We start from the raw sequence: 20,416 nt of genomic DNA, 5'->3' as shown, positions 1-20,416 counted from the left end.
AAAAACAACTCCCCCCAAAACAGTAATCTAAGATATGCAGTTGAATGGGTGCTCACATCCCATAGGTTTAGAAACCAGCCTCAGAGCACCTGTGATCAGGACTAGAATTTTCCTCAGAAAACTGTCCTTTGTCTGCTTTAACACAGAAGTTTGACTAGGTAAAGGAGTCCCAGTGTTTTGCTGTGTATCATGGCATGATCATAGTGTATTTATCTTAGATAATTTCCCATACAGGTATTTTCAATTTTTCTTCCATGATTATAAACAAAAAGAAAACCCAGTCAAAAAGGCATCTAATTGAATAGTATATCTTGTTGAACCTGGAGGAAACAGAATAATTAGCTGTAAAGGACTGTTGGCTGTAAACCCTCTGAATGTTGGAGAATATTTTTCCACCTGGAGAGGTCTTGGAAAGGGTAGCTATGGATGACACCAGAGGACTTTGTCCTCCTCCCTTTCTATAGTGAGAGAGATTGAGAAGGGGCCGCTGATACTCACCTTGGCCAGAAGCTTACCCCTATGGAGAAGCCTCCTCCATAGTAGAGCGCCATCCTACTGCCATTGTGAGGAACGTACAACAATTTATTAGCCATCGGACCCACTGAATTGGTTTATGTGCAACTGAGACACCTTCATCTTAACTCTGAAATGGTTAACTAAATCCTTAGGGCTTGGGGTGTGTCTTAGATACTCTCTAAACCTTCTTAATAGTCAAGGGCAGGGGGCAATGGGATTTTGACTAGAACTGGTCTTGAGAACTGAAAGACCATTTATTGGTACAGTCTGTAAGGCAATTTAAGAATAGCTGGTAGAATTCTCTGTGTACCAGTAGAGAAGTTGGATGTTAAAAAAACCCAGCAAATTCTGTATCAGGTCACCTTTGAGTACATATTATGAAACTTTAAATACAAGTTACTTTTCTTCCTAGTGGGAGGCTGCTGAAAATTGCTAAGGTGACTCCCATTTATAAGGAACTGATGTAAAAGATCCCGGCAGCTATTGTTCCTGGTAATCAGTTGTTTCTCTCCTATCCTGAAATTACTTTCAAGGTAGTTCATAAACAGGTTTACAGTTATTTTATGGCTTGCTGTTTAATAGTACCTCCCCAGTCTGAATTTTGCTCAAGATATTTTACCTTACCAACAGGGCTTAATTTATTGGCTCTATTAGACATGGATACCAAGTTAGAGAAAGCTTTGAAGTAGGTGTTTTTTTGTCTTTTGGTTTTTTAATTGCACTAAGAAGATCCGCTGGATTTTTAAGCTCATATCTGTTACCTTGCATTTGGCAAGAACCAAGTCTATATTTTCCTTGAGAAAGAATAAAATGTGATTTAATTCCAGTACCTAACCTAGTACCTGGTATATAGTAGACACCCAATGAACACCCAATGAACATTTGTTTAATGACAATTTATTTAAAAATGTATTGGTTGCTTACTTTGACCAGGCACCACGTCTTACACATAAAGTCAGTATAGTCAGTGCCCCATACTTCTATAGATGAAGTCCATAGGTCTATTCAAGGTCATTATTATCCATGGAAGAAACATCTATACAAGTAATGGTAGAACTAAGTGGAGTAAGATGAATGTTTGATGGCTAAAACCAAAGTCTAGTTAAAATATTCAGAAGGGAAAGATTACTTCTATCTTTTTTTTTTTTTTTTTTTTTTTTTTTTGCAGTACGCGGGCCTCCCACCGTTGTGGCCTCTCTCGTTGCGGAGCACAGGCTCCGGACGCGCAGGCTCGGTGGCCATGGCTCACAGACCCAGCCACTCTGCACGGCATGTGGGATCTTCCCAGACCGGGGCACGAACCCGTGTCCCCTGCATTGGCAGGCAGACTCTCAACCACTGCGCCACCAGGGAAGCCCTACTTCTGTCTTAAAGTAATAATGATAAACTTCATACGAGAATTATCTCTGTGCCCCTACAAAGTATGTTGCCAAGTTTCAAGTGTAAATGACATCTGTCACCTCACTGTGACACCTAGGCTAAAGGAAACATTTAATATTGGAGCTATCCATGTTTATTTCCTCAACATCATGAAAGTTTGAAAAGCTTTGATGTTTTTAATCACAGAGCTCTTTAGTCTTGAGTCTGAGCTTCAACAGATCTGTCCCAGATGCTCACAACAGTGGTTGTTTTCTCCACAGAATAATGTGAGTTGTTAAAAAAAAAAAGAGGAAAGTGAGGGAAAGGGAGAGAAAACCCGCTTTGTTGTGACTTCAGGAGTTCTCTAAACCAGTGGTCCCCAACCTTTTTGGCACCAGGGACCGGTTTCGTGGAAGACAGTTTTTCCGTGGACGGGGTTGGGGGGGCAGGGGAGATGGTTCAGGCGGTAATGCGAGCGATGGGGAGCGGCAGATGAAGCTTCGCTCACTCGCCCACCACTCACCTCCTGCTGTGCGGCCCGGTTCCTAACAGGCTGCGGACCCGTAGCAGTCCGCGGCCTGGGGGTTGGGGAGCCCTGCTCTAAATGGACAGCAGTGATAGAACATTATACAGAACTTGAAAAAATGATACAGATGAAGGTTATGCAAAATCAAGGTCAATTACTTCTGATCTAATGTTAAGTGAAATAAAGCCAGATTCTGAAAATATTTATGAAAAACCGTAACAACCATGGTAAACACATACAACAGAGTATGTGGTAACATACTACACAGAAATAAATTCATTAATAACAATTGCTTTAGGGTGGAGAAACGATTTTTAAAAAATTTTCAACAATCATATTTTAACTATAAAAACATAAACTTTATTTTTTAAAGATAGAGTTGACATTTAGGAGAGACTGCCTTGCAGGGAAATGGATCCCCTTCAGGATGGCGCCAAGGAGGTGGGAGATCTGTTTACTTAGCTTTAGGCATTTTGTCATAGATGATGGAGAAATACTTTAGCTCCTAATCATGTTGCACTGTTGTTTCCATTTCATGGGTGCTTATAATACCAAAGTGTTTTCTGAGAGTGTTCTGAAACGTTCTAGTCTTAGCGGGTTCGAGGTCTCACAGTTCAACCTGGGATCCATGGCTCATTGGAGGCAGGTTAAGAAGAGCACACAGAGCTGACTGCTCACGGAGACATCCCATTATTGACACAGAGAGAGCTCAGTCAGCACTATGACTGGCTGATGTGAATTGCAGAGAAGGTAGCTAGGAATAAACTTCTCCAACCAAAGTATCCACTAGCATTAGAAATCCTCAGGGATACACGTCTGCCTAAAGTCAGTCAGTAACACCTTCCAAGTATTAAGAAGATGCTGTGTTGGGATATTGTATCACCTCTTTCCAGGATATGGCTGACTCTGCATTAGGATAAAACAAACACAATACCACCTAAATTCTTTTTTTCTAATATATCTTCCAGAAGAGCATACCAGCAGTTAAAACTTCTCACTAATAAGTCCAACTGATAACACATAGATTTATAATATAGGTTATTTGTATAGTAATAATAATAATGATGATGATGGCCAGACTACGTTCTTAGAGAAATGGTCTATTTATAAAACGTTCCCTTTATGCTTTCAGATCTAAATTAGCCCTTTTATGTTACATGGCACAAAACTCTAGAATCTCAACTGATTTCTTGCCAGAACAGGTTCAGAATGCCCTCTTTGAGCAGAACTTCGATCTTTATTTTTGATCCCTCTGAGACACACTTATATATGGGAGTCTTAAGCTTGTTGGTCCCAGCAAGGCTGACTTGTACTAGGACTTCAGTACCTGTTTGTTAAATGAAATAAATAAAGGCTGATTTCTTTCTTCCTGTCTCCATAGCAGCCGCGTGTTAACGCTCCTCCATTGCGGTTGTGTCTGAAGTGTCTTGGTGGCTTGACCATGGCAGGGGTGACTGTCATGCCCCTTTAGGCTCCCTTTCTCTTAGGGGAGCCAGCCTTCACTTTTTCCTTACCCTTCTCACTGCATTCCTGCCCCTTCTCTTTACATTGGATTCTGTTCGCTGCATGGTCTTCAGCTATGATGCTCTTGTGTGTCTCTGTGGTTTGAGTACCTGCCCCCCTTCTTTCCCTGGAGGGGACTTTAGAGGAAATGTCAGCCCAGTTTCATTTCTGAAGCAACTGGCATCTCAAATTCTGCCTTAAGTCACCTTAACCCAATTTAAAGCTTTCTTGTCCTCACAGCTTTTATAGATCAGCAGCATATGTATTGCCTAGCCGTCAGATCTAATAAGAGCAGACAGTCTTTTCTCTCTGAAGGTTCCTGTGGAATTGTCCTGCATCCATGTGTCATCTAACACAGAACGTTTTGTCAGGTTAGGAAAGTGAAATTCAAGAGTTTAAAAACAGAGGACATCCTCAGCGGAATTGCAGCTATGCCAGAGTTACACTTTGTTCAAAAAGGGAATGCACAAACACTGCCTAGCTGGCTGGAGCAACACAGGACGTGTTATTGACTCCCTTAGAGGTGATGTCTAAGACCACTGGTCCATCTGGCATTGACACGGGAGTTTTGCCCACCCATTAGCACATTTCCTGGGCTGAACATTGCCCTTTGGCTGAACCCTCTAAATACAGTCTAAAGCTTCTGTTGCTTTAGACTCGAGTGTCCTATCAGCACTTTTTGTTGTTATTGTATTGGCCTCCTTTGGTTCAGATGCCACAGTACTATCCTGATAAGAGAAAAATAAGCAAAAATAAATGAACAGGCTGGAGATAATTATGTATAGCATAATTACCATTAGGTTAAAAATAGGTTCTGTGTTAGAAGGTTGTATCACCTCCTGCGAGCACAGAGCTAACTCTGAATTAGGATAAAGCAAAAACAATAGCTCTTAAAATTCTGTTTTCTAATATGTCCTCTGGAAGAACATACCAGCAGTTAAAACTTCTCATTAATAACTTCAGCTTGTAACACATAGTAGATTTATAATATAGGCTTGTTTTAATAATAATAATGAGGAGGAGGATGAAGTTACTTACAAGGTTATAAAATAAGCATTTAACATATAACTCCTCCTTCAATACTCTAAAGAGGCCTATAAGGAGGGAATTATTACCTCCATTTTACAGATGACACCACTGAAGCTTAGAGAAGTGACTTCCTTGACTTCACTCAGCTAGTCAGTGCAGGAAAACAGGTAGTTTAATTGCAGGCTCTTTGTGTATCAGTTAGTGTTTTATCAGGGAAGCAGAGTAGCTATAAGTAAAATTTATTATAGAGATCAGATCGTTCTGAATTATGGGAGCTGGTGAAGTCTAAGGAAGCCATTGGCCCTGCATCTCTAGTGGTAGGTTTGAAGTCACTGTTGATAAGTCCTGAGAATTTGTTATAAGGGCATAGAGGTATTTTATGGAACTATGGGCCCCAATAAGTGCCTACCATCAGCAACTGGCAAGGCATCGTGAATCGAGGTGCTGGTTCGTTCTCTGTCTGTCTGTCTCCTTCACTCTCTCGGCAAAGACTTTTGTCTCCATTTCCTTCTGAGCATTTGCTGCATCTTCTCTTTGCCAAGGTTGACTTTTGTTTTTCTCTTTTGTGCATATGGTAGAAGGCAGACTCTTCTATAGCTATCAAATGTATAGATCTTACATCAAGTGATCAGCAGAGAATGACTTGATGCTATGAATCCTAATACAGAGTCCAGGATACAGAATCTCAGTGACCCCGCTTGGATCAAGGGTCCAATCAACTGTGACTAGGGAGGAATAGAATGAAGACAAGGAGGGTCATGGGTGGGCAGCCTCCTCCAAAAGTATGTTATAACTGGGATGGTTCTGGACCTATGTAAATAGTGAATTGCAAGAAGTGGTAATGGAAATGGGGAGGACACGCTTGCATCCACTCATTTCTGTAATTTGTGCCAGTGCAGTAGTGTTGGAGGTGGAGAGAGGTAGTCAGATTTTGGACATTTCTGAAAGTTCACAGGCTTTGCTACTTGTTTCTGAGGCTGAGTCTCCTGAAACTGATCAGACAAGGGGGTTGAAGTTTTACTTTTTAAGCCAATGTATTTATTTCCAAGTGGATGTGAAAATGAAAACTACCTTGGAAGGGTTACATTCTCTCTGGATTTTCATGGTTTTCAGATAATTGTAGAATTTCTATAGAGATACAACCCAACTTCCACTTCCTAAATTCGTGAAAAGAGATCAGAGATACTGAGATTACAAAATCTTTTACATTTAATTATATTTTTAACCATAATCCCTCATCCAAATTGCATAGATCCTTTTGGAATGTGTTTAGAAAAGAGACTCATTGATCAGAACTCCACTTGACAGATTGGGTTTTTAGCTTTGCAAGCGAATTGGGATTAAACTGAATTATTCTCACTGTACTTTTTTTTTTTTTTTGACTATGTTGGGGGTAGGAGTTTATTAATTAATTTATTTATTTTTGCTGTGTTGGGTCTTCATTTCTGTGTGAGGGCTTTCTCTGCTTGTGGCGAGCGGGGGCCACTCTTCATCGCGGTGCGCGGGCCTCTCACTATCGCGGCCTCTCTTGTCACGGAGCACAGGCTTCAGACGTGCAGGCTCAGTAATTGTGGCTCACAGGCCCAGTTGCTCCGCGGCATGTGGGATCTTCCCAGACCAGGGCTCAAACCCGTGTCCCCTGCATTGGCAGGCAGATTCTCAACCACTGCACCACCATGGAAGCCCCTCACTGTACTTTTAAATAACTACTCTCCCTCCCAAAAAGAACATGCATTTAAGTTGACAATTTCTTGGTTTTGATTCTTCAGATGTCTCTAGTTTGAACATACGGTGATTGTACTTACCACCTGTGCTGAAATTCTTGCAAACACTGGGGATTTGAGACCAAATGTCAGCTCCAAGTTTGATATTTATTGGCTTCAGTAACTCTTTCCTCATAACCTTAACTCAACCTTTAAATACTTTGAGATTATTATATTTGTTGGAGTGTTAGTAAAAAAATCATTACACTGTTGTGGAGAATGGTATTTGAGTAACTGTGATGACTTGTTTCAATTCTAGAGTATTATACTTTTGTCATTTTGGGGATTTCTAAGCCACTAACTCCTCTCCTTAATATATTGTAATAAATATATTTTTGTATTTTGTTACTTTCATTTTTTAAAATAATTTCATCATCTTAAGTGAGTTTAAAGTCATTTACAAAAGGAAAAAGAGTAAAAGACTCTCCTTAGGCTCCAACACATTTAACTTTCAGTACTGAAATACTTTTATGCTGTTCTTATTTTATTGCATCTATTAATATTTATGTATAGTTAAATTCCTTTATAATATTTTCCAAGAGACCAATCTTTAATATTATAGGCAGAACAATGTGAAATGTGTAATACAGTGAATACTGAGACAATTTACAATAGTTAACCTGCAGGTAAGACACTTCTTAGCATAATACATCAGAAAAAAATATATATCTTGTCTTATTTCACAGACTCGAAATGGTCACTATAGCGAAGCAGGTTTGAAAAGAAATGGTAACAAGCTTTATAGGAAAGGGTGGAATAGAATGGATAGAATAATCAAGGGCTGAGGTGGACTACATTGACTTGATGTTTATGTACTTATTTTGGTCAGATGTTAAAAATTTTTATATCTGATCAAATCGGTACATGTGGATACATTTCAATTAGGTGATTTTTTTCTTCCTCTTTCATAAATGTTGAACATGAGTCGTAGACATACTAAGCAGCTTGTCGTTTAGCAGTGAACCACTAAAGGAACTAACGTAAAGAACAAAGCATTACATCTTAATCCTTAGCTTTGCCATTACGTACTTGTCCCACTGTAGGCAAATGACTTATACAAACTTGGCCCATACTAGGTACTAAGTAAACACTTGTTGATTGACTAAAACACCAAGCCTTAGTTTTCTCATCTTTAAAGTGGGAATAATAAATTCGACCCATATAATGGAGAAAAATTATGATTTACATGAAGATCCCTGAAAAAGTTTATTGAGAAGGCAAACAAGAGCTCACCTGCCATATTATTTTAAAACAGAATGTAGAGCCATAGGAGATGTGTCTCCTTGTGATTAGTCAGCATGTGGTTGTAAAAGGAGAATATTGAAAACATCATAAAATTATGGAGAAGGAGGAGAGGCCATGCAGACAAAGTTAACCTTGGGAAGAACCGAGGGTGACAGAAGCTAAGGATGGCAAAATGCAAGGGCACTGCCCTTTCTCTGCACTGGGAATCGGGGGATAACGTTTCCCCTTTGCTTCTGAGTTCTCTGGTGCTCTGCTTCTGTTTCTGCTTTTAACCTGCACTATTTTTTTTTTTTTCCCTAAAGCATGCCATCGTGTCATCCCAGTGAGGTTGTGGGTTCACTGGTCGGTTAGAGTGCTGCCTTCATATCTCATTGCCAGCATATGGTCTATGGGGAATAACCCTTCTATTATTTGCACAGCTGTTCAGTAATATTACGTTAAAACATTACATGCACAATTATGTTCAATTATATAAAATGAATCTATTTTACCTAATGCTTATTCTCTAGGGTTTGTGCATCTTTAGTTACAGGAAGTTTAGCACAGAACAGCAGATGGCACAACACAATGTTTGTCAGCTAATAAATTTAAATGTCATGGCATGCTACATTTTTTAGCATATATCTCTATATATCTCAGTCAACTGCCTCAGCTTGCTTTTAAACAACTGTACCGAACTTCATGCATTTATATCATTCTTCGGTGTGATGATGTGATTTGGGGGTAGGAGGGAGAGTGGCAAGAAGCCATAACATTTTCTCCTTTGTACTTTGGCTTGTCCCTCTTCCTCAAGGACTCCACCTGTCAGAGGCACTTCTGTGACATCGCTCTGTCCTTTCTCTAATAGGCTTTTCCAGTCCCTCACTTGCCCGATGATCGCGACACTGCCATCACATCCATCCCTCAACGCAGTTTCCCTGCCCTGGCTAGGCTGGCTGTGTGCTCTGCTTGCAGTGATTCCAGCAAACCCTTTAATGTTGCCCTGTAGCACGGCATATTTACTCGACACCTTGTCGCTTTTGAAATCTTTCTGTTCTCCTAGCTCACGTGTTGGCTGGGGAGACAGGTGTTTGTATTTGACATGCAGACCATGGCACAGGTATAGGTGGTCCCTCTCTCACTGAGAAGGCAGAACGCCTCTCCTCCAGTCCTTCCCTCCTGCCTTCTGCCCTGAATGGAAGCCTGCTTTTCTGGGAGCTTGGTATTCTTATGCCTTTAAGGGCATCTGTTCTGAAACTGTCTGGCCAATGGGATTGTTAACCAACATTTCAGAAATGGACAACTGATTGAAATTTAAAAAGGGGTTATTTGTGGTTTGTTAGGACTGCAACCCGGGAGACACAGATTCAAGAGCACTTGACTTGTGTTCCACTGCACTACAAAATGGGAGAGGCTTACAAAGGCAACAAACTGCAAGGTTACAGTTAGTTGCATGAATTTTTTTTTATCAAGAATTATAATTGGAGCTGGCAAGAAGTAAGGGTGCTTATTAAGTAAGGATTGGTGGGGGTCTGAACAAGGGGAGTCCTTGAGACCATAACGTTGCTGCTGGCAGATGTTGTTCTGAATACTGCCAATGGTGTCCTTGGGTCTGGTACAGCTCAAAGAAATTTCAAGTTTTCAGTAGTACAGGGATATGTCTGGGACCAGATCCTCAATGGCTGCTTGATTCCATTTGTGTATACCTGAACTGTGGTTACTCCGTTATAATTTCAATTTGTCATCAGGACTCGGACTTCATTTCTTTGGGACTAAGGGTTCACCTTCTACCTGGATCTGAAAACTCCTGTGAGAGCATCATGCTTTTGAAATCATCCTGCTTTCTGCCTTCCGATTTGGCAAATTCCTGTTCATGTCCGACTACATGGGCTGCAAACTTTCTGAGCTTACATTGCCTTGGAAGTGCACCAGAGGATGCCTGATGCCAGTGCACCAGGGTTTGCACTGTAGACAGTAATGACATACCTGAACCCCAGGCTGTGCTAAGTGGTCTGCGTGCCTTGAAAGTCTATCTCCGTTCCCTTTGCATCTCTAAGACCTTGCACCGAGCAACCACCGCATGGTGAGATCCACTTTATATGAAGAAGTTCACTCCATCCCCCCTTCTCTTTATCTACATCACTTGTTCTGATTTATGGATTATAAATCAACTGAGTTTCATTGGCGACTGGGGGTGGGGAGGTGAAGGGCAGGACAATGAAATGATTAAGAGCCCAGACCATGGGGGTCGAGGCCTGTGTTTGAAACCTAATTCTGTCACATGGTGATTTTCTAACCTTAGTCAAGTTTTTCCTCTTTCTGAGTCTCCGTTTCCTCATTTGTAAAATGTGGATAATAAATTTTACTTCAGAGAAATGTTGTGGAAATTAAATGAAATAAATCATTTCAAGCACTTAACCGTGGTGCCTGACACAGGGTAAACACAAAATAAATAGTAGCTATTATTACAATGGAGTGAAACTAATTGGGAATCCAAATTTATTTATTTACTAAATGAGCATATTGGGCTAATAATGGATAGCTAACATTTATATAAGCATCTTCTGATGCTTATATTCTTCTGTGGAGCTTATGTTCTAGAATTTCTGCAGTTACCTCAAGTGTTGACTTCAGTGGACTTCTGGTATGTGAATCCAGCTGCGTGGGGTGGGGAGAAACACTGGGTCCAAGTTCAAATGTGGCTCTGCCACTTATTTTTGCATGGTTTTAACAACTCACTTATCCTTTCTGTTTTGCTTTCCTTATTTTCTGATGGCAAAAATAACAGCTTCCTAGTAGTGAAATAATAAAGGTGAAATGCTTGACCCATGGTAGGGAATAATACTGCCTCTCCCCACCCCCATTCCTTTTTCTTTACTTCCTCACTTTTCTCTATTAAACTGACTTCCGTATTTCTGAAATTCCTCAAATAGAGCTGCAGGTTTCTAGACTTTAAGTAGAAATTCCATAGTCTTCAATTAAAGAGATCAATGTTTATCTATAACATCAGGGAAACTGAACTTCATGCTCAGAGAGGGCAGAGATTTGACCTTGATCACGTGTCTTTGTCCAGTGAGTTGTGGTTCTGAGCTGAGTGCTAGAGGAGAGTAGTAAATGCTTAACTGGGAATTGCCTTGTTATGTAAATCTGCATCTGCATCTTCTTACTCTTGCTCTCAAGTCCTAGAACATGAATTTCTGTGTGTTTTATCCACATTCTAGTCAAATCCTACCAAAGAAGACATTATTTTTAACATGGATGAATTGAAAAGAAAAAATGGATAACCATTGTTTTTTGTTTTGTTTTTTTTCCTTTTTAAAACAAGCCTGGATAGATGTACTCTAGAGGTTTGAAACTTAGGCACTGTCTTGTCAATGATATAGAATCATCTAGAAGTCTACTTTGACTTTCCCCCAACCTGAGTACTGCCTAAGCACTGACTTATGCCAAACCTCTTCTCCTATGTCAGCAAGCTTTTGATTTTGTGTGTGTCCATCAGCTAGGATATGATGGTAGAATATTTGTGGAGAATCTCAGTTCAGGTGACCTTGATGCTTAGAGCTAATTCTCCAGGGCTGTCCAGTATCTGGGACTTCTGGCATCTGGCAAACATCACTAGCTTGGAGTTGCCTCTGCTGCGTGAACTTGCATTTATTAAACAGAAACCTAATCTTTAAACTTAATAATTTTGTTGAAGGAAGGAAACATTTCTTTTTCCTGGCTGGGGCTTTGGGAGGGTATCCGTCTTGTTATTGTTTCTCTCAGACCTTTCTTGCTTTATGCTTTTATTGAGAGTTTGAATAATACTTTTAGTCTCCTCCTCTCTTTCCTTTGGGAAAGGTTATTTCTGCCCCCCCAAGTCATAAAACTATGAAATAATGGTGATGGGGAGACATTGGGACTTGAAGAAACTAGAGAAGCTAGAAAGAGAGCAGTTCCATTTTAGGACATCAAGGGCTCAGTGAGGTAATGGAGTTGTCTGGGCAACTGGAGAGAGAAGCTGGGTCTGGACTGAAAGGAGAGGAATCTACTAATCCTAGCAGGAAGTAATCAGTAGTAGGAAGTAATCAGTCCTGAAAAGTCAGGATGTAAAAGACCCAGACTTAGAAAAAACTGCCCTCAGAGTGCTGGTCAGAGTCGTCCAGACTGTGGCAGGAGCAAGTGGGTGTTATTTTCCTGATGTTGGATCCTGGAGGGAGAGTGTAGGAATGACCCATGAAGTATAATGTTAGAAAGACATTATCTGGCCTCAGTAAGGATAGGAAGGAAACTGAAGGAAATTGATTGAAACTGCCTTCTTGGTTTGGGGCTTGGATATGAACCTTTGGTTACTTTTTTTGAGAAATAGTTTTTTCATCTGTTTTAAGAGTTCACACTCAGACATTCCCCCACTCTGTGCTTATAAATTGCAATGGCAGGGGACAAGAATATTGCCTGATTGGAAAGGGATTCAACAAAGTATTTTAAGAGCCATGAAAAGTTTATGCTTTGATACAGGGATTTCTCTCCTGGAAATTGCTCTTAAAGAAATGATCCGGGGCTTCCCTGGTGGCGCAGTGGTTGAGAATCTGCCTGCTAATGCAGGGGACACGGGTTCGAGCCCTGGTCTGGGAGGATCCCACATGCCACGGAGCAACTACGCCCGTGAGCCACAACTACTGAGCCTGCGCGTCTGGAGCCTGTGCTCCGCAACAAGAGAGGCCGCAATAGTGAGAGGCCCGTGCACCACGATGAAGAGTGGCCCCCGCTTGCCACAACTAGAGAAAGCCCTTGCACAGAAACGAAGACACAACACAGCACCAATAAATAAATAAATAAGCTCCTACCCTATTAAAAAAAAAAAAAAAGAAAAAAAGAAATGATCCGATAAAGGGACAAAGCTTTATGCGCCATGATATTCGTTGCAGTATTGTCTGTCTTGGAGAAAATCTGAAAATTGCCTAGAAGTCCAATATTAGGAAAGCATGAAATGAGCTCAACCAATCGATGGACTGTTCTATAACCATTAGGAGTTATAATTGAAGACTTCGCAACAATAGTGGAAAAAAATGTTTATAACCTAAAATGAAAGAAAACCTACAAATATTGTATGAAAGCTACATCCAACTGGGCAGCATTTATTTTCATGTATAGGCAGGGATTAGAAAATGAAAATAAAAACTTTGTGATGGTGATGGGAATGTAGGTGGTTTTACTTTTTATCTTTTCAATGTTCTTTACTACGATGTCTGTGCAACTAGAGAATGTTTTTTTGACAATACTAAGGAGGAAGTGGCTTTTAGTGATTCTTACTTCCTGATAAAGGTGACCTAATTGAGGTTTTGTTTACTCTGTTCAGTAACTCCTTGCTTTTTTCTTTTGCAAGAGGCTGGGGTCAGTTATTGGGGGAATTCCAGTGAGTTAAAAGCAAAATCTCTTGAAAAGCCAAGAAAATATTTGTGTTGAAATGTAGTTGCAGCAGAAAGACACTGAATGTGGGTCAAGGAGCAATTTTCCAGCAGAAGAAGTTGTTATTGTTCTTGGAGATGCTGATGAAAATATCGCATCTGCTGGATGTCAGCTTTCTCTGGGGACAGTATCATGGATGAGGTTGGAGTGTTTGACTTTGAATATCCTTGAGAATGCACTGAGACTGAAGGCTATCCCTGGCTTGATGTAAGTGGGAATTCTTGTAGAGATTTTGCAAATTCTAGTTATCCCATGGTCATGGTCAGATATATCTCTGGGCTAAAAGAATACACCAGCTCAGGGGCAAGACTAGGCCTTAAGAAACCTAAGAAAGGCTGGTGCCCAGTCCAATCAGGAACTGTTGTCGAAAGTGGAAGCAACTGGAAGCAGAGGAGGTGAGAGAAGCTGCCCTAGAGGTCAGCACTGGTCACCTTCTTCAAACAGGTGTGAGTGGGGTGGACTGAGTTGACCCCTGTTTAGGAAGAGGGTTGTGATGAGAACCTGGGCCCCTCAGCGTGGGGAGAAGGGAAGCATGGCAGGTGGGCATGGTGGTGGGACTGTTGTAGCTATTGTATTTCCTGAGGGTGCAAAATATGCTCTCAGGGCCTTATGTCTGCAATCTGCTCCTGCAGAGTCCCCGGATTAGAGGTCTTTACCTCTACACAGCCTGCACATATATAAGTGAACAATATTTAAATGAATTCCTTCCTTTTTATGTGCTTCAGTGTATGTGCCCACTAGGGGAACAGAGAGGAGGGGTAATTAGATATCATTTAGTTTAGTATCTTCACTTTTTAAAAGAAACTGAAGTTTAGTAAGAGAAAACAAAAAAGCCCTTCCTATTTCTGTCCTGGGTCTCAGGCAAGCCAGTCCTCAAATCCTCGCCCACTGGCTGCTTGCCTCTGCCAGGCTTTGATGCCAGCCTGACGGCCACCAGCAGGGGTTGGCATCTGTAGTTGTGTTTTCTGATTAAAAATATGGCTTAGGGAAGATTGGCAGAGGTCTAATGTACTGGGATGCGAGTCGACCAGGGTTTTGGATGAGATTGTGAAGATCTGTATTATCCCAGGATGAAGCACAATGGAGGTATGAGATGCAGCCAAGTGATCTGGGGAGATGGGGTGGGGAGAAATTGAGAGCCTGGTGAGTCCAGGTGAGGGTGCGTAGAATCAAAGCACCCACTGGAGCCTAAAACACTGAAATACTGATTGCTCAGGTTTATGGAAAATGCAAATGGTCATGAGAAGCAAGCACCCTTATCTCATGGTGCAGAAAGATTGTGGTCCAGGCTGTCTGGTTTATAATCCTGAAAACTCTCCTCTTCATCTGAGCTCCTAGGGCCTGGGGTCCTGTTGGCACCCTTGGTGATGTATACTGGTCTTCAAAGTAGGAAGCACTTCAGAAATAGCATCTGATCTCCTTTGTCTTTTTAAAGGAAAACATTTCTTCTTTTTTCTTTTCTTCTCTTCTTTCTTTTTCTTCCCTCTTTTTTATCCTTAGCCTTGCACCCATTTGTTCTTCTGATGGAGACAATCACAGATGGGACCAAGATCAACCATAGGCAGGAGGCCAGAGTAGATGCAGGGGAGGGGAGTGGACCTTTTGTGGGAAATGGGGAACCAGGAAACATGGGCCACGTGTGGCTGAGTTTCCGTATCCTGAGTTAGGCCACTGAATCCCATCAAGGAAAGGTGAGTTGCAGACTTGGTGAGAGCCCCCAAACCCTGGGCTTTTTTAGTTAGGGCAGGACTGAGTTGGCTGTTGGCATAGTTGAGTGGCAGCCTTTGGAAAGCCAGTTTCAACAGCAGGAGAGAGAAAGCAGTGTGCGTTCAGAAAATGAGAGCCACTTCTGGAGCTTTGCACAAAGGGCCTCGTGTGTCTTGAGAAGGCACGTGGACTTTATTTGGATGTTGACATCGACCCCTCTGGCATCAGCCTCCTGAGTGGGATGGGCAGTGGATTGGTATGCCTAGGACAGAGGTGGAGGGAAGCTAGAGCTGAATGTTGTTAGGAGGCTTAGCGGAAAGCCGAGTGGGAAATACAAAGCCCTGACCTGAGTCAGAGAGAGGATAGAGAGGCAGGCCATGGAGGGGGAGAGAGGCTCAGGGCTAGTTCCAGGGCGAAGGAAGGGAAACCTGGCAATCACTCCCTGCCCCCCGGGGATGAAAATTTCCTCCAAAATAATTTATTCATAAGAAATCAAAAGGTGTGGAATGAGTAAATGTTATCCCTCATCCCCAAACTGAAGTTTTAGATGAGTTAGAGAAGAGATGAGGAAAGAAAGTGGAAGAAACCAGGAGGAAGGGCTGTCACTTCTAAACAAAACCTGAATCTTCGGTGGCAAAACCCTTCTGGGGATTATGACCACCTCCAGTAGGTTCTCAGGCCAGGGGTGTGGCACCAATGTGCCTTTCTTTAACAAACCAGGCCAGATCCAAGCGAAGATTTAATGAAGCCAGGGAGAAGCAAAAGGGAAGTAAATATATGGTGATATGTAATCAGAGAGTCCAGTTTACAAGATATGGTTGCCTGTCAGGGACATGGAGTCAATCACCTCAACTCCACAATGTCCAGATTTGACAGGAGACCCAGAGCGAAAAAGAGACCAGTCCTCCTGAAGACAACCAATGACCTCTTTCCAGTAACCCCCCTTCCCCAGTGACTGATGTGCAGAATGCACAATAGCAATTTTCTATTGGGGTGACTAGATAGAGAGATGATAGATCCATAGGTGATTGATGAATAGATACAAGAGACTTGCAGGAATTCTTATGTTTCTTGGCCCTTTTACATCTTGCCCCAAATTCAGGGGAGCCCAAAGTCTCAGGGAATGGGTCACTTCAGAACAAGGGAGACATCTAACTGTGATGTTTCCCAGTGTCTCAGTGACATCCATCAATTTCAGGAAACAATTTTCAGCATCTCTTCTGACCAGTTAGCAGAGGACTAGGCCTAAGTAGCTAAAGGTGAGAAATGGGAATTCCACAAGTACCAGTGGGATAAGCTGTGATGTGACCTCATCGATGAAAAGGACACATGGGGGTCATGTAGATATGGAGCAGCAGAAGGTGAAACATTGAGCGTTGGTCCCACTATGCTCTGCATCATGTCTGAATCCCACTCCTCCTTGTGAATGCAACTGGGATCCTGGTATAGACAGAGAAGATCTCCAACTTGCAGAGAAGGAGACCCATTCCTGGCAGGAACTGAGCTCTCCCAAGGATGTAAACCTAACACACCAGGGGAACTGTGTTTATTTTCCCTTCTCACCAGCAGGGGAACAGGGAGAACAGCTTTAAATCCAGATGGCTAGGACTGTGCTGGAAAGAAGGGCCAATAGCAAACCATAAAAAGCAATACAGACCTTTTCCCCCCAGTCCAATCTGGCCCGTGGACACTTGCATAGTACTAACAACAATAATAGCTCCCAGGGCTTCCCTGGTGGCGCAGTGGTTGAGAGTCCGCCTGCCGATGCAGGGGACACGGGTTCGTGCCCCGGTCCGGGAAGATCCCACATGCCTTGGAGTGGCTAGGCCCGTGAGCCATGGCCACTGAGCCTGTGCGTCCGGAGCCTGTGCTCCACAATGGGAGAGGCCACAACAGTGAGAGGCCCGTGTACCGCAAAAAAAAAAAAAAAAAAAAAAGTAATAATAATAATAGCTCCCAATAATTGTTCTCTTAATTTGTGCAATGCTCTTTACGTGCAGTACTTCACATAATTTCACAATAACCTGATAAGGAAGGCATTATTATCCCAATATCATACATGATGAATCGGGACTAGAGAGAGTCTATAAGTTGTTCAAGGTCACACAGGTAATAACTGACAAAGTGATTATTAGAACCTGGTCAGTCTGACCCCAGAGTCCTTGTTACCTGCCCCAGTGCACAACCCTGGCTCTCTTAGCCATTGATGTCCCTGCTTGTCTTGGCCACAAGAAGAGAAGTAGAGTAGCAATTCAGGGACAGCAGAAGCCCTTCTGTGCACTGGGATGACCGTGTACCCCACTAGGGACCCAGTCACCACACTTCTCAGGGGACCCTGAGGCACCAGAGCGTGTCCCCAGCATTGCAACTGTGATGAGGAAAAGCCCAGAAGTCGTTCTTAGTTAGGAGTGAGTAAATCAACCAGCCGGTGTTGATGCTGCCTGTGGGAACTGTCAAGAAGGAATCGTGCAAATACTGGAAGGACTTTCCAAGGAGAATAGGGGTTTGTCTCTGGTCTGTTGTATAGATTTCGTTTCACTGTAGGAACATACTGTCAAAGAGCTGGAGTTGTCCGTGGGGGAGATGGGCTGCCTCTTTTCCAGTGCCCATCGGACACATTGGGAAGACGATTTCTGTCATAGCTAAGAATCTGGGCAGATAGCCTCCAAGGTCCCTCTAACATTCAAATTCTAGTGTCCAAAGGTGTTGAAGGAGGATCTGTTTTACGCCCCATCTAGCTGAGTGCTTTGCTAGATTTGTTGCTTGAGCGGATGGGTGAAGCTGGCCCCGGGGTGCTCTGCAGTAGCCTGGAGTGTGCCTGTAGAGCGCATTCTCCCCACCCTCCCCCCACTGTCTGTGATCTCGCTTCCAACAGGCAAAGCTGAGACTCTCTTGCTCAGCGCAGCCCTACAGGCCTGCAGGGCAGAGGTATCCTCAGGCATTCACGCAGACCCTGAGAAGTTCAAAGCAAAAGGGCCAGGGGCGCCTTGCAGCTCTGCTGGGGTGCAGTTTCCCAGTCAGAGGCGGTTCCTGCCCTGGGGCAGAGAAGAGAAGCACAGCCTCTGGGTGAGACAGCCAGACGCCAAGCCATATGCATGACAGGAAGTGATGGCAGCCACAGGTGGGGTCAGGACCTTATTGTCCTTGCGGTGATTTCTGGGATTCTGGAAAGCTCTTTACAGAAACCTTCATCTCCCCAGCCTCCCAGGGGCTGAGGCAGGTTAGGAAGGGGAGAAATGAGGAAAAGGTGGAAGATTCTGCACCCTGAAAAAAGGGGCCATGGGAGAGACACTGGGCTGCAGGATGACAGGAGAAACTGAGACTTCTGAGGACTCATTTTTCTTGCCTCAGCTAGAGGGAGAAGGTGGCAGTACTCCCAACTTGAAAAAGGTCCCTTAAGATTGACTAAAGAAGGTAGAATTTATAAAATGCTTCATGCCTCAGGATTTTCTCTGAAATTTTGGCCTTGTAAACTGTGCCTGGGAGATTTTGGCCAACCCTCAAGTATCTCCTGAGGGATTCTTGAGAGCTCTGTATCCAAAGAGCATCTTCAGCTGTCTTTGGAGACGGCTCTTTCTCTGCTGCTGCTTCTCCTCATCGGAGCCACTCTGAACATCTGCCAGAGGGACCTTCCTTCAAGGAACACCTGCCAAGCACCATCGGTGGCCTTGTACTGCTCACCGAAGCAAGTGTAAAAGCTTGGCCCTGCCAGAAATTTTAATTTCCTTGGAAAATGGAAATGTCTTGTAATAAATGTTTTATTCTAACAATTTTATTTTTGCTTTTTACACACAGTAGAGTCACAATTTTGATTGGTGTGGATATGAAAACTCTACACATGATAAAAAGTATGATTGTGTATTTAAGCAGACATTTTAAGTGGCTGGAATTTTGGTTTCCAAATGCATTCATTCCAGAGTAAGCCTGTTACTTCCGGCTAAGGAACTTCTAAGGCTTCCTGTTGTGTCCAGCGTTAAGCCCTTAGCTGCTCAGATTGGCAGAAGCCTTCTGTTTCCATACTCCTCTAACTCTCCCCTGTCCTTCAAACTGCACTTCTCCATTCCGGTTGTCTTTTATATTTATCAAGAATATCATCTCTTCATCTTTTTGCTCTTTATTCTCATCCCTCTCATTCTACCTGAGGTCTCCCTGCATCTGAGGAGCCATCCCTTCCCCTTTTCTCCTTTTTCATCCTAGAACACTTACAGTTTTACCACCCAATGCAGCTTGACTTTTTTTTTTTTCTTTCTTTTTCCTTTCTGAACATCGTAATCAGTGTTCTTGTCTCACTGGAGCGAGGGCACTTCTAACCTGGAGCTTTGGACTTAGTACAGACACGACATCTTCTTCAAGGTGAGGAAGATCAATTAATCTAACTCCTACTCACCCTTCAGCCCCTTTATTCATACAGATGTGGGAGGGGAGTGATTTATCTGGTTGGTAAGTTTGGGAAGAATAAACCAGGTGCAAGTAGCCTAGTTCTCTCTACCCCCAAATCCTTCCTCTCCCCCTTGGGAAGCTTCGCTGCAGAGAATATTAATTCTCCGCTGTTCTTCCAGGAGAGAGTCTTCTCCACTTCTACTGGGAAGTGTGTGCAAATTGGCCTAATTCTGTGTTTCACTTCCCAGCCTATGTGGCTTTCTCACTAAGTTACATCCTTCAATTTGACCTGCATCAATAATGAAAGTGATATTTTGAGCCTCAATTGCCATTCTTTGTTTTATTTTTCAAAGTATTTAATGCTCAAATGAGGAAAAGGTCTGATATTATTTATTAGAGACCCTAAAACCAGGCAGTAATGGCTTTAGCATAGGTGAGTTGAGGCAGGAGGCATCCGTCACCCATAGTGCATGGCCGTGCTCCTCTGTGCTGCTGGATCTCACTGCATTTTGGACAGGCTGAATCTCAGGATGAGACCCTCCAGCATGGACCCTCCGCTCCCAGACTGGGTCATCAACAGAGCTTTTGGGTGTAATTTGTTTGGATGCTTAAATATCCAGGCCAAAAGAAGCATTTTGGTTTTAGCACTGTGAATGTTTAATTCTTCCTTCTGTTAAAAAGTGGTCAAGAGGTTCAGCTGCTTCTGGAACCTGAAATTGGCCCAGGTCAGTGGGAGATGCTGGCCTTATAGTTTACCATTGCCGAAGACCCCAAAGTCCAGCCCCTCTCAACACTGGACCCCAAAGGTAAGTTCTAAGTTAGAAGCAAAGTGATCAGGATCACTTTTCACATGACTAAGGATATAAATTTTAGAGAAAATATATCCCCAATCTATAGCCTTCACTGCCTATTTTTCTTGTCCCCAGTGTACAGAGTTAGGAAGTTCCAACAGAAGCCCAAG

Source organism: Mesoplodon mirus (genome assembly GCF_964341445.2).
Source record: "Mesoplodon mirus genome assembly, chromosome: 1".
Classification (NCBI taxonomy): Eukaryota; Metazoa; Chordata; class Mammalia; order Artiodactyla; family Ziphiidae; genus Mesoplodon; species Mesoplodon mirus.
This window is presented reverse-complemented; position numbering follows the sequence as displayed.